The sequence below is a fragment of the Gymnoscopelus braueri genome (assembly GCF_963280865.1).
Source record: "Gymnoscopelus braueri genome assembly, chromosome: 21".
Taxonomy (NCBI): domain Eukaryota; kingdom Metazoa; phylum Chordata; class Actinopteri; order Myctophiformes; family Myctophidae; genus Gymnoscopelus; species Gymnoscopelus braueri.
In genome coordinates, this window is record NC_137623.1 from 42,750,660 (window position 1) to 42,763,474 (window position 12,815).

The following is a 12,815-nucleotide window of genomic DNA, read 5'->3' on the forward strand; positions in this document are numbered from 1 at the left end:
TTATAAATAGTCAGAAGGTTCCTTTATTACTGATGATGAGCAAGAAGTGAAACTTCTAAATAAATGCAACATACAATAATGCTTAAGACCATGCACATATATAAAGATATTATTTTTAAATTGTTTAACAGTTCATTAGTCTTGTCTCCTATAATTGGTCTTTGTTTCCTTACGTATTTCCTCTAACATTTACAAAGAATACAGTGAGTGATATGGATTTTTGAATAAAGAATCACAAGGTTTCTGCACCACATAAGAAAAACAAAGGGAAACTTTGAAATAAATGTGATATCCAATGATGCTTAGACCATACACATATTTAAAGATAATAATCTTAGGTTGATCTTTAACTGCTAATTATTCGTGACTCCTAGAAACTGGTGTTTTTACCTACTCATGCAAACAGTTTGATCCTTAAGACCATACACATATATAAAGATATTCTTCTTAAGTTGTTGTTTAACTGCTAATTAGTCTTGTCTCCTAAAACTGGTCTTTGAATGAATCACAACCATTTTGCTTTGTTGTATTCACACCATTCAGTAATATTAATGTGCCTGTAATGCAGTGAAACATCTTTCATACAAAATACAAAGGTTTGGATTCAACCCAGCTCCTAACCCGGTTGACATATATCAACTATGTTTCCTCCTGTATTATGAAGTGAAACTACAATGATATACTCACTAAACATGACATGATAACTATGTAGAAAGACTTCAGTGTTTCAAACTTGCTTGCAAATAGCATATATATCATTGTCTCTATATTCACAGCGTATTCAATTCCAATAATAACTGGTCAGAACAATAAAAATATGTCAATTTTGTTGTATTAACGTATTATGTGTTATACTAAACCATATGTTCCAGTGGACACTGGGTAGTTGCATATATGATAAGTAACTTGATTATTATTTCACCAAAAAATAATGTGTAGAAATATAATCAACACAAATAAAATCATTGGCCTTGATAACAAATAATGTTGAAAAATATCTCCCAATAGACCTGTACTAAACCAACCTAATGTTAAAAACGATCACTACTAATACATTGAAATATGTTTGAAACAAAAAATAACAGATATGGCTTTCTAATGGATGGAAATGTTTTGTTTTTAATACAGCAATAACACATTTTACGTGTTAAAGCATTTTAACTGACTGCACAGCTTTGATTATACTTAGAATGCACAACAAGGTGCTGAGTGGAATACAAGCTCTAACTGCTGGATGGAATGGACGTCAATCCCTAAAATGACACACAACCAGGTCAACCTTTTTCAAAGAAAACAACATGTATTTAATCTATCAGTCTATATTTCCATGGATGGATAGATAGATGAGTGAATCAATAATGGGGATACATATATTTAGAAGTGCCAATATATTATTTGGTAAACATTACAAAATGGACACAACTATGGCCAGACACGTTTTATGAAGCATTGGCGCAGATTTAAGCTGTAGTTAACAAACAGTGACCTCTACTGGCAAAGTGAAAGTAGTGTCAAAATCATTGGGCCAAGAAACATTATTTATAATATTAAACAACAAAACAATAGTAACTACTACTAATACTAACACAAATTATAATTAGCAATGAACTCTAATGTATATGTCATTATGCCACAAATATAAATGTATCATTAAAGAATGTATTGTTTTAAGTATAAAGTTTGAAAACCATGCCTGCGATGCTTTGTCTGTTCTTTTTAAATATAAGATGACTATTAAATCTATGAACTGTATGTTTGTGAGCTGTATTTTATATAAATCTATTTGTGTTAACATTTTCATTGAATACTAATGGCTACTTTGACTGTGTAATTACCAAGTACAAGGACATTTATGCAGACACTTAAAAAAAAAGGTCGAAAGGAGTATCAAAAGATTAATACTTAGTAAATGCTTATAATATATACTGTTAAATAGGGAATAGTGTGAATGCTAATTCTTTCAGGTATATGCAATAATCAAGATGGTGCATCGGTCAGGATGCAAGGAATTGATGAGGAGACGTGACTTGGTTTGTATCTGTATTAGTCCAGTACTTCACAGTATCATTTACAGCAGTTCTGTAATAACAAATATAATACATCTATAATTAAGCATTGTAATATATAAGCAATTAGCAGAACAATACAAATATATACACCACTGTAATCACAAAGGAATATCCAAACATCTTTGCAATGGTAACAGTCACCCTTAAAGGCTCAATATTACTATTAGGACACTGTAGACATTAGCAGTGTTTCGAACTGCCAAGTTATAACGAACTGTCCAGTTATAATTGAAATATAACGACCCCTAGTGGCTGAATAAGGGAACAGCAGAGAATGACGTTCACCAAAGATACAAAAATGAATGAACTCAACGAATTTTGAATCCTTACAGGCATCATAAACGGTGATACAGTACTCCTCTTGTCATAAAGAAATGGTTAGCAAAGCACCACGTTAGCTCCTCCAGCCACATATAAAAATAAGTAAATAAATACAAAATAAGTCAGATATATTTTCCTACATCTTCTTACACAACATGAACACGACAATACAATAACCAGGCATGCACTTAGTTTTTGTCATGGATTTGTCATGAAGCTTGTGAAGTTATACTGGAAAGTTAGACAATAATAGACTGAGATAATACTCGGATATTTTCAACTAAACTTTAGCTCTATAACAAAAGACTGGAGGACACGCATAGAGTTAAAAATAATAGAGAGGGCACCAGAAGTCTCCTCCCATCCACTTGCATTGAGTTGCTCACCCAGCGCATGGGCCTAATTCACCCTTTCTTCCGGGTTGGAAATTTGGTGGGCGAAACCTATTTGGGGCTCCGAACACGCGTTTTGCGTCACAGTGACGCGTTTTGCGTCCCAGAAGCGCGCAGCCCCGTGCGCAAGCTCGTGCGCATGCTCGTGAGTCGAGCCCATTGGTCGAAACCGTTTTCTCGTTCATGTGTTGAAACCCCAGGCCTGCACGCGCCTGCACTACCATGAATGGCCACCATGTCCATTTGGCTTCAATGAAACCACTGGGTTCTGGGGGCTTGAGGACACGCCCCTATTCCTCCCGGCCTTGATTCACGTAAACGTGACTACGTCACAACCTGTTACTATGGTAACCTGGTAACAGCCTGGGCATCATTCCTTTTCGGGTATATGATCCGGTCGGGAGCGGAAGTAAAAAAAAAGAAAAGTGGCCGGATGGGCAGAACCGGAAACACGTCTCACCACAAAATAGGTCCGTGCTAATAAAATCCTTGATTCGGCATAGTTTATAAATACAAATGTGCGTGCACTATCCGGAGACTATTTAGCGTCTGTATTATCCCACGGGGAAATTCTATTCCATTTAAATAGGGATTGGGGAACCAAAACAAAGAGGCACCGCGAAACCGGATGGGCAGAATCCGGAAACAGGATTCTTTTCTCTTTTTTTTCAGTAGACCGGATCATATGGGTCTAACCTGGTAGCTGCCTGGAGGCGAAACTCACAACAACAAGCAAGTGAGCGACCGCTCGTGCCATCGAATGCTGCGATTGAATAAAGTTATTACTTAGCAATATTAATACTATCAAGAACATTCATATCAACGCCATGGTGAAACGTTGCTGTTTGGGGACCTGCAACAGTGATTCCAGGTACCCAGAACGTTTGGAGGGCGCATTTTTTATTCCTTTCCCAAAGCCCAAACCTAAAATGGAAAAGTTCACCTATATTTGCTCCGAGGTAAGTTATTTGTTTATTATTCGATTGAATTAACAATGTTTTAGTAAAAGATTACGTTAATACTATATCCTTTAGTAGCAGGGTGAACGATTGAAACACAATAGAAGCTGGCTTGGTTTGCACGGACAGTCTAGTATCAAGGCTAGCCAAATATATAGAGTTAATTATGTATTATTAGAAGAACAGTGTTAACATCACTAGCCTCGCATTATCCATATGAATAACAAATAAAATATCCACATGGAGCTGTGGCTATAGTACGATAAATAGAGACAACGAGACTAAGCTAAGTGGCTAATGTTAGCATAACATGCAAGTAGGTCAAATTGATGTAGGACTTAACTTCTCCATGCATGTATGTATAAAGTTTGGAACACACGTTTTGAATTAAAAAAATAAAGTTAAATGGGGATATATTTTCTGTGTGTATGTTATTCTAGCACTTCATTGATGTGAAGCCAACAGCCTTACACCCTAACCCAGTTGATACCGGAGGGTCACACCTTACATGCAGACCATCTCCGAAAAAAAGGTAACCTTATAACATTGATGCTGATATAAGCAATATAATCATTATGGGTGTAGCAGCAATTGTACACAATCAAGGAAACATGGTATGCACCAGCTGGTGAACACAAACTATGTTTTCTCTGTTTATGATGCCAAGTGCAATATTACATGATTCCTTGTGGTCCCCCACTTAATTTAATTTAATGTTAATTTTCTTAAGATATATTGTATGTGTTATGGATGTTTTATTTGACAACACAGTATGATGACTTGACTATGACTGACTAATAGTTTATGACATAATGTTGCTCTATCAGTATTTCTTTCTTTGTTGATGCTGCTGATTGTTTTATGTGGATGCACTAAACAACATTTCGTTGTTTCATACAGTGACAATAAACAGCTTATTAAGCGTACCCTCTAACTATTATTTTCTAATAAATTCTTCTCCAGGTTCAAGACATGTTTGCCAAAGCGGAAGCCTGCCACAGAGAAGGACACACAGCCTGGACAGCAGGACACCGAGCAGGAAACAGCAGAAATGGGTATGTATGTATGTCAGCCTCCCCCCGTCACCGAATAGATTGCATAAGTCATATTGGTTAACGATGTAATAGTGGTTGTGGCACTTACATACAAGTAAATAAGTCTCACATTGGGGGGAAATATTGTCAGTAAACCTTTTAATAAAGCAATTAAAACTGCATAAATGCAGTATATATCAGCATAAATGTTGTAAATTAACCCATTACAACAACCCATTAAAAACAAGAAAGCATCTGTATCATTTTAGATTTTAGCTATATATATATATATATATATATATATATATACACACTGTAGCATAGCAACAATACGTTTTTTTCTGAAAAATCAGGATTTATAAAAGAGTTAAAACAGTGATCTAAAAAATAACAGATCTACAAGCTCACAGCGAGTCACTTTGTGCCGTGCTGCGAGCTTGTACATCTGCTATTTTTCAATATTTTTGTGGTTGACTATTTGAAAAGAAAACAGATCTTCTCTTCTGGGGATCTCTGGCAAAAAAATATCAGATGGGGGTGGGGGTAGCTGCCAAATACATATCATTTTGGGGGTACTTGGCCCAATATTTGTTAAGATCAACTGATTTAGAGGAAATTTGTTGAATCGGCCTCGGTTCTTAATGGGTTAACATGACAATGGGCAAAAACAGCTTTTAATACTTTTCTGAACATTTCTGCCACACATAAGCATCACTGCCTAAAGTGCCCAACAGATACAGTATACTAACATACAGTACTAACAGCTCATTTCTTGCCAGTAAAATGGTTAACATGGAATTTTTTGTTATTGATAAATGCTGTGTGTCTGTGCACTCTATGAAAAACACATCTCCTCTTGTGTAAAGCACAAAGTCACAGAATTCTAGGCCACTCAGTAGCAGCTGACCTTGAATCTGGTAGTAGCACGGGTGAGTTTTAGAAATGGTGAAGGTCTCTCCCTCTTTAACGATGTAAAAGTTTTTTATTGTTTTATTGTACTTCTGCCTGGCCAAAGACTCGTTCTGTGATCCATAACTAGTTGCACTAGATTTGAATGGCTTGGGATAATATATATCATGTACAAAAGCCTCTGTTTTTTTTACGTTTGTTCACCATTACAAATGTTGAGGCTGTGGTTCTACCCTTTCTCTGTTCATGCCAATGTGGACATGACGCTTGGTCTTTTGTGGTGTCCTGTACTTTGCAGGCATCTTCCAAACTGAAGCTGGTGGTGTTGTGCTCTGGCACGCAGACATCACTGGCAATGGACAGGGGAAGATTGGTTTCGCCACATAAGGGTGATGTTGCACTTGTGCAAGATGGTACTGGTGGCTGTGCTTTCTCCAAGAATGGTCGCTGGGAAATGATACAAAATATAATTACAACGACACAACATGATGAATTCAAAGTAACCTATGGCTTTGCATTCAAATATTTACATTTTAATTCAAATTTCACTTTTGTTTTCCTTTTTTTCTAGGTTGCTGTGCCCAGGATCAATTCTGTGCCAATGAAGAATCCCTCGACGAGAATGCCCTGGAGCCATACCATGCTGACTACAACAGCCAGGTCCAAAGCCAACCCCACAGCAAGGAAGAGGATACTGAGAAGGCTGAACTGCTCAAACGAATTGATCATTTAGAGCGAACTCTCAGAAGTCAAATTGAAATGACCCCAGAAAGAATTCAGCACAGTACCATTCCAAATTTCTTCCAGTATAACACAGGGTTTACCTAAGAGCAATTTAATAACCTGTGCACAGTATTCAGCGTTCCTAACAGTGAAAAAGATCCCCCACAAATGGCAGCCCTAATTTACAAAAGAGTTGATCAGCAAATGACTCTCATACCCTTGCATCAGCAGCTCCTCCTAGTTTTGATGAAATTACATCAACATTTTGATCATAAGGAGCTCGCTTTCAAGTTTAACATAAGTCATCAAAGTGTAAGCACTTTGGTAAACTCTTGGATTGATTTTATGTTCACTACACTTGGGCGACTTCCTATGTGGTCCCACAGAGATTAATCACACAGAAAATGCCACCAACATACCAGTCTGAATTCCCTAGCACATTTGCAATCCTGAACTGCACAGAGATAAAAAATTCAGCAACCAAGCTCGTTGGCGCTACAGAGCGAAACGTATACAAATTATAAGTCTACCAACACACTCAAATCATTGATTATTGTTGACCCAAGAGGCTCTATTATGTTTTGTTCAACCCTATTTACAGGTTGTATATCAGACAAGGAGATATTCAGGAAGTGTGGAATCATACCGCTCCTAAGAAATCTCATAGAGCAAGGCTACCTTAGGCAGGGTGATGGGCTTATGGCAGATAAGGGTTTCCTAATAGAGCAAGATGTGGAGGACTTGGGGCTAAAATTAAACATCCCTAGCTTTGTCCGATCTAACCGCCAGATGCCGGCATTTGATGTCAGCAAAACAAAGACCATTGCACACCACAGAATACATGTTGAATGGGCTATTTCGAAAATCAAAACATTTAAAATAGTCTCTGGCAGAATCCCCAACGTCCGCTTGCACAACATAAATGAAATCTGGTATGTTGTGAACATGCTCACCAACTTTCAACCAAAGATACTGAAAGGTTAGCACCAGAGTTGAGCAGTAATACTTTTTGGTGGGGGCTGTTGAGATCATGTGTTTCTGTGTTGGAAGTATTGTGTAAAATAAATCACTATGCTATATTGTGTGTGTGTAACTGCATATGTGATGTTTTCTTCTCATCCCAAAAGTGCATTTAAACCATTTACCTGGTAGCTCAGACCACAGCCAGGTACATTTTCTCTCCAAGAGGTAACAATACAGGAGTTTTCTGGACCAGGTAGCTGACTGGTGTGGTGTCCAGCGACGTTATCTCCTCATAGGTTTCCTCAGACACTCCTGACAGTTTACTTGAAGAAGAAAAACGATGAATCAGGTGTACTGCTTTCTGATTGAAGCTAAAATCATAACCATTACCAGGACATATATAGTTGGTGTGTGTGTGTGTGTGTGTGTGTTTTATTACCTGTTGCATGTGTAAGAGGAAAATACAGGCTTCCTTTTGTGCTTCAGTTCACCACAACCTTAGTGACTGGCTGTGCCTCCAACTTCTTCCCTCTTGGCTTGTTCCACTGCTGTGGAACAAACCTCTACCTCTGCATTCTTAGAACGCTGTAGGTCCAGGTATTGAAACAAACCCAAAATGTCGGAGCAGTAACCCTCTGCCCTGAATAATTATAGTGAGTGAAGACTTATTTTAAATATACATGTGATTGTGTTAAGCTGGGTTTGAACTTTAACATTGCATCTTTATTCACTAGGCCTATACAGCGATAAGTTAGAGGGGCATATACTGTACTGTATACTGCAATGGGAGTATTCACTTAGGTAATGACAATAATAGGTTGATTATGACATTGTTAAGGTACAAATGAAAAGTCAACTGATACAATATTACAGTGTTGTGTTGATGTTACTTTGGCATCCTGAATCAATCTGAATGACATACATTTGCATGTTAACATTTTTGATAGAGGTAAAAGTACAAGTCTGAGGAAAAGTTACAATGCTCATTGATTGCTACTGATGTGTTGACCTTGTTACTTTGAAATCCTGAATCACTCCTTAGATTGATGTTGAGGAACGTGTAATTCCCGTTTATATTTTGATTCCATATGTAAAGCTACAAATCATGAGACTAACAAATGTTACTTTTTGCATCCTGAATCAATCTGTTAGATTGCATGTTAATAGAAACACTATGGTAAACATCACAAGACAAGTTAATGCAGTGATACTGATTTTGACATCGTCAACAGTGGTGGAATGTAACAAAGTACATGTACTCAAATACAGTACTTGAGTACATGTACCTCCTGTCTGGTGATACTGTTGTCAATATAGTTGATAACAATAAGATGTGGTTTCTCCCTGTTTCTTTGTGAGTGATATACCTGTGCCTCTATTTTCTTGGTAGAAACATGAATATTGTGTACATATTCCTCCACTGCATATTGCAGGCCTTGTTTAGCGAGATTTAAAAGAGATTTTGGAGCTCTTCCTCAAAAAAAACATGATTTCGTGTGGCACATTCTTTATTTGCAGGTGTAAAATAGGGGCCTCCGCCATTGTTAAGCTGATAAATGACAGGTACCCCACTAATGGTAACTAAAGGGGGGAGGAGGGTATATTTATTACGTGCTGGAATTTGTAGTCCTGATTACCCTGTGGTAAACAAAGCTCATGTCCAGTGATAATGTAGATAAACGGAGTTGATTGATATGATGCGGTAGATCCATAGTTCTCAGTGTTTATTATAGGCTAAAATGCACACTGACGCTGACCTCTTTTACACACCGTAAACAACAAACCCATGATGACTACAAACGCGTTGTATTGTCATGTCAAACTGTAGCCTACTGTCTGCAAGATAAACGAATATTAGCTTGTGGATGAACAGTGTAATGAAGCTCTACAGCTGTATTTCCCTCCGACTATATGTTAAAATAAACTATGCTATAATAACACGATTCTATTTTTCATATGAATTACAATTTAACATAGTTTATTATATTATATAGTCCGATGGAAATACAACAGTACCAGCTCTGTTGGCGTTGGTATATTACCTGTTAATTCAGGCATATATTCCCTAATCAGTAGTTATTTAACATGATGACAATGCAACATCTTTGTAGTCACTGAAAATTGAAGTACAATAATGTTTTAGTCAATACAGTGTATTCATATTTAAATCGATCTGGGTTGTTTAAGTGGTGTACGACTACTCTGTGTTTAGCAGGGGAAATGGTCATATCAAACGTTTCATTAGATGTATGAGCAAACAGCATGTTAAGAAACATGTCGCCTATATATAAAGCCGTTTATATTTTTGTTAGCTGTTGTGTATTTGTAATGGGGACAGTAAAGGTCCTTGCACACTGGTGCGTCTTTTCGTTGCGTTTTTTTTACAACAATGAAAAAAATTGAAAAAACAATGAAAAAAAATAAAACGCAACGAAAAGACGCACCAGTGTGCAAGGACCTTAACGGTCTTGGTATAGTGGCTTCAAAAAGTGTTGCTGTATGGTAAGGTTTGAGATAAGCTCAACACATGAAACACCATACATGTATTAAAAGACATGTATTAAAATAAATACTACAAGTGTTGACTTTGTAGGTAGGCTATATTATTATATGTTTGTAGTCTTGACTCTGTTGTTAGGTAAAACTTCTGTATGGTAGTTGAGTTGATGTAGAATCCTATAGTTTTTCAAATATGATTAAACCCAGTATTTTTTTTTAAATAGTCAAACACACATATATAGACATTGTGGCCATTTAAAACTAGGCGAACTATAAAATCCCATCTGGTGCATATTGGTTTTGTACTTTCAAGACATTTGATAACTTGTAAAAAGGGACCTTCTGCATGAGTATTTCTACCTGGTTAATTTGATAGCAATACTTGTTTCATGTACATGTTAAGAACTGGACTTTTCCTGCACAGTAACAGAGTACATCTAAATCACAGTATTGATACTTTTACCTAGAGTCTAAATTCCAAGATTTCTCCATCAGGAAATGGTATCATCTTCTTGATCTATATTCCGTTGTTTCTTTGCATTCAATTAAACAGCCCACATATTATCTATCTGTTGTATTTGTGTTATTACTGTGCAGACAATGAACCCATTCTACGAATTCCCAAAAAAATTACAGGACATTACACAGTGTTGATAATGAAGAGCATCAATTGTATATATGTTTAGCTACATTTAACATTACCTCATTTTAGGCTTTTAAGAATTGGACAACCATCTTTGTATTGTAATAACATTTATTCAAAATAAATCTGTCAGGTGGTCTTATTTTTCTTCTTTTTTGGAGGAGAAGGAGATGGAGGGCCAGGAATCAGAGAAATATCTGACTCCAGTTCCTCAATCTCCTGGTTCCGCTTCTCCTGGTCCTCGTGTTTTCCATGTTCCTCCTCTGTCAGGGTCTGGACTCCCGGTTTATCCTCTGCTGGTGGAGTTACAGGAACACAGTCCATGTCCTCCACAAGTGCTAAAGTTGGCGTTACAGAACATAAATTAATTGTGTTAATATGTTTATTGCACAGTATTACGATTAAGATATATGTCATGAATGTTAAATATATCTTACCTTCATTAAAGAAGGCGTCACAGGATGCACAGTTCTTCTGCTGGGGACGTTTGCGCCTTTGCAGATAGCTGATATTCTTGCTCAGGTTAGCATTTTTCTGTCTCATGCTGGCTATTTTTTGGGCCAGCATTTCTTTGTTGTGGCTTAGTGAGTTGAGGTAGATCATGGTCTTGACACTTAAGTTGTGCAAATCCGCCTTCATTTGCTCTTTTGTCACTCCCTCATCCTCACAAGCGTACTGTAAAGAAACAAATAAAAAAATCGAATCACACAGTGTAGACAAACTTTAAACCGTTAACTTAGCATCGTCTTGTCTTACATAAAAAACATCTTGAATAACCGTTTACGGTTAAATGTTTAAACTTACGGTTAAAAGATGAAATTTCTCGCTAATGTTTGCTGATTCCGTTGATTTTCCAGAGGGAATCTTGGTGGGAGAGGCCATTGTGTCGCTGAGTCTTATATTGTGAGTAGGCCTAATGCTGCAGTCGTTGGAATGAATGAACGAGACAATAATATAGCTCCGGGTTTAAAGACAAGTGCTTGTGGGTGTGCCAATGAAAACTACCTGGTGGTCATTGGATGTTCCGTTTGAATGTCATTGGTTGTAGTGTCACATGCCTGGATCAGACCAGAGCCGTATAAGAGAGAGTTACGTTCCGTTTTCACTCGCCGCAGTGCAGATGGGCTGTAGTTCCAAACATTGGAACTTCCTCATTGAGTTTCACAGAGCATTTCCTCATTCCATTCTTGATTCCCATAGGTAAGTGTCGTTGGAACAAACCACTTGTTAAATATCGGACCACTCCACTTAATGGCCCCTCTTGTCACAATCGTTCGGACGCACAGAAAGTTGCTACAACATGCCACTTTGATGTCAAAGTGTATATGATGAATTGGCACACACATTTATTCATCATTTTTGGAACAAAAGCTTCAGAAACAGTGCTTCTCTTTCAAATCTGTGAACAAGGCATACTGTAAACGCTAATACATTTGAATACAGAACATTTAATAGTTATGCACAAATACATTATTTGATGCATAAAGTATGCACAGCTGCCTGTTCACATTACCCATTTATTTTACCCATAGACAACAACGCAAAATAAAAGAAAACCTTGTGAAATAAAGAAGACACCTGTACTAGTCCATACCCATGGGGGGATATGCGCACATGATCTGGCAACCTGAGAGACAGGTGGTACCATAGTTCACACCCGTAACCATGGCGACATTCCTGTCATCAAATACTCTGGTTTTTGTGTACAATTAACAATCAACCACTTGACAGTGCAAGACTGAACTTGTACCTAAAATCATTGACACGCCCATGAGCATCTTTATAAGAAAAAACGCCTCATCCCTCATTATTTCGCCAAGACCAACACACCAGCAGATCCACACACACAATACACAGCATATCCAAAAAAAGAATAACGATGAACTCCCCATCAAAAATTCCCGAAGGACTCACAGCTGAAGGAAGAATGATTCGAGAGAAACTGCAATTGTTGAATGTAAGATCTATCATTTGACAATATATATTAATTGCACATAAGCAGATTCTGTAAAAACTATAAGTACTATGTTCAATGTATGCATGTGGTAATACACATTTCAACGTAAGATTCAGGACCTGGACAAAGAAGAATGTTACTCCTAAGACTTCATTCTACTGAAATGTCGAGTTAATTTTATTATTCTTTTGCTTTTATTGCAAGTACCGATGTGGGGACAAGAATGTTCCAAAAGAAAAGATGGCACCACACATTGAGGCTTTGGGCACGCAGGTGATGATGAACCTGGAGCTCCTTGAGGAAGACAGAGATGGACTCAAAAGAGAGCTATCCCAACTGTGCATCA

General features: G+C 37.4%; 1 protein-coding gene and 1 long non-coding RNA gene across 3 annotated transcripts in view; both read left to right on the forward strand.

The window, feature by feature from the left end:
- LOC308077378 (uncharacterized protein) overlaps window positions 1–12,815 on the forward strand; it is an 833,561-nt gene that overhangs the window by 790,634 nt on the left and 30,112 nt on the right. The window lies entirely within an intron of this gene.
- LOC308076848 lies at window positions 3,472–7,486 on the forward strand. The gene is made up of 4 exons (XR_013932339.1): window positions 3,472–3,653; window positions 4,182–4,273; window positions 4,705–4,796; window positions 6,256–7,486. It is a non-coding gene; the product is annotated as an uncharacterized lncRNA (long non-coding RNA).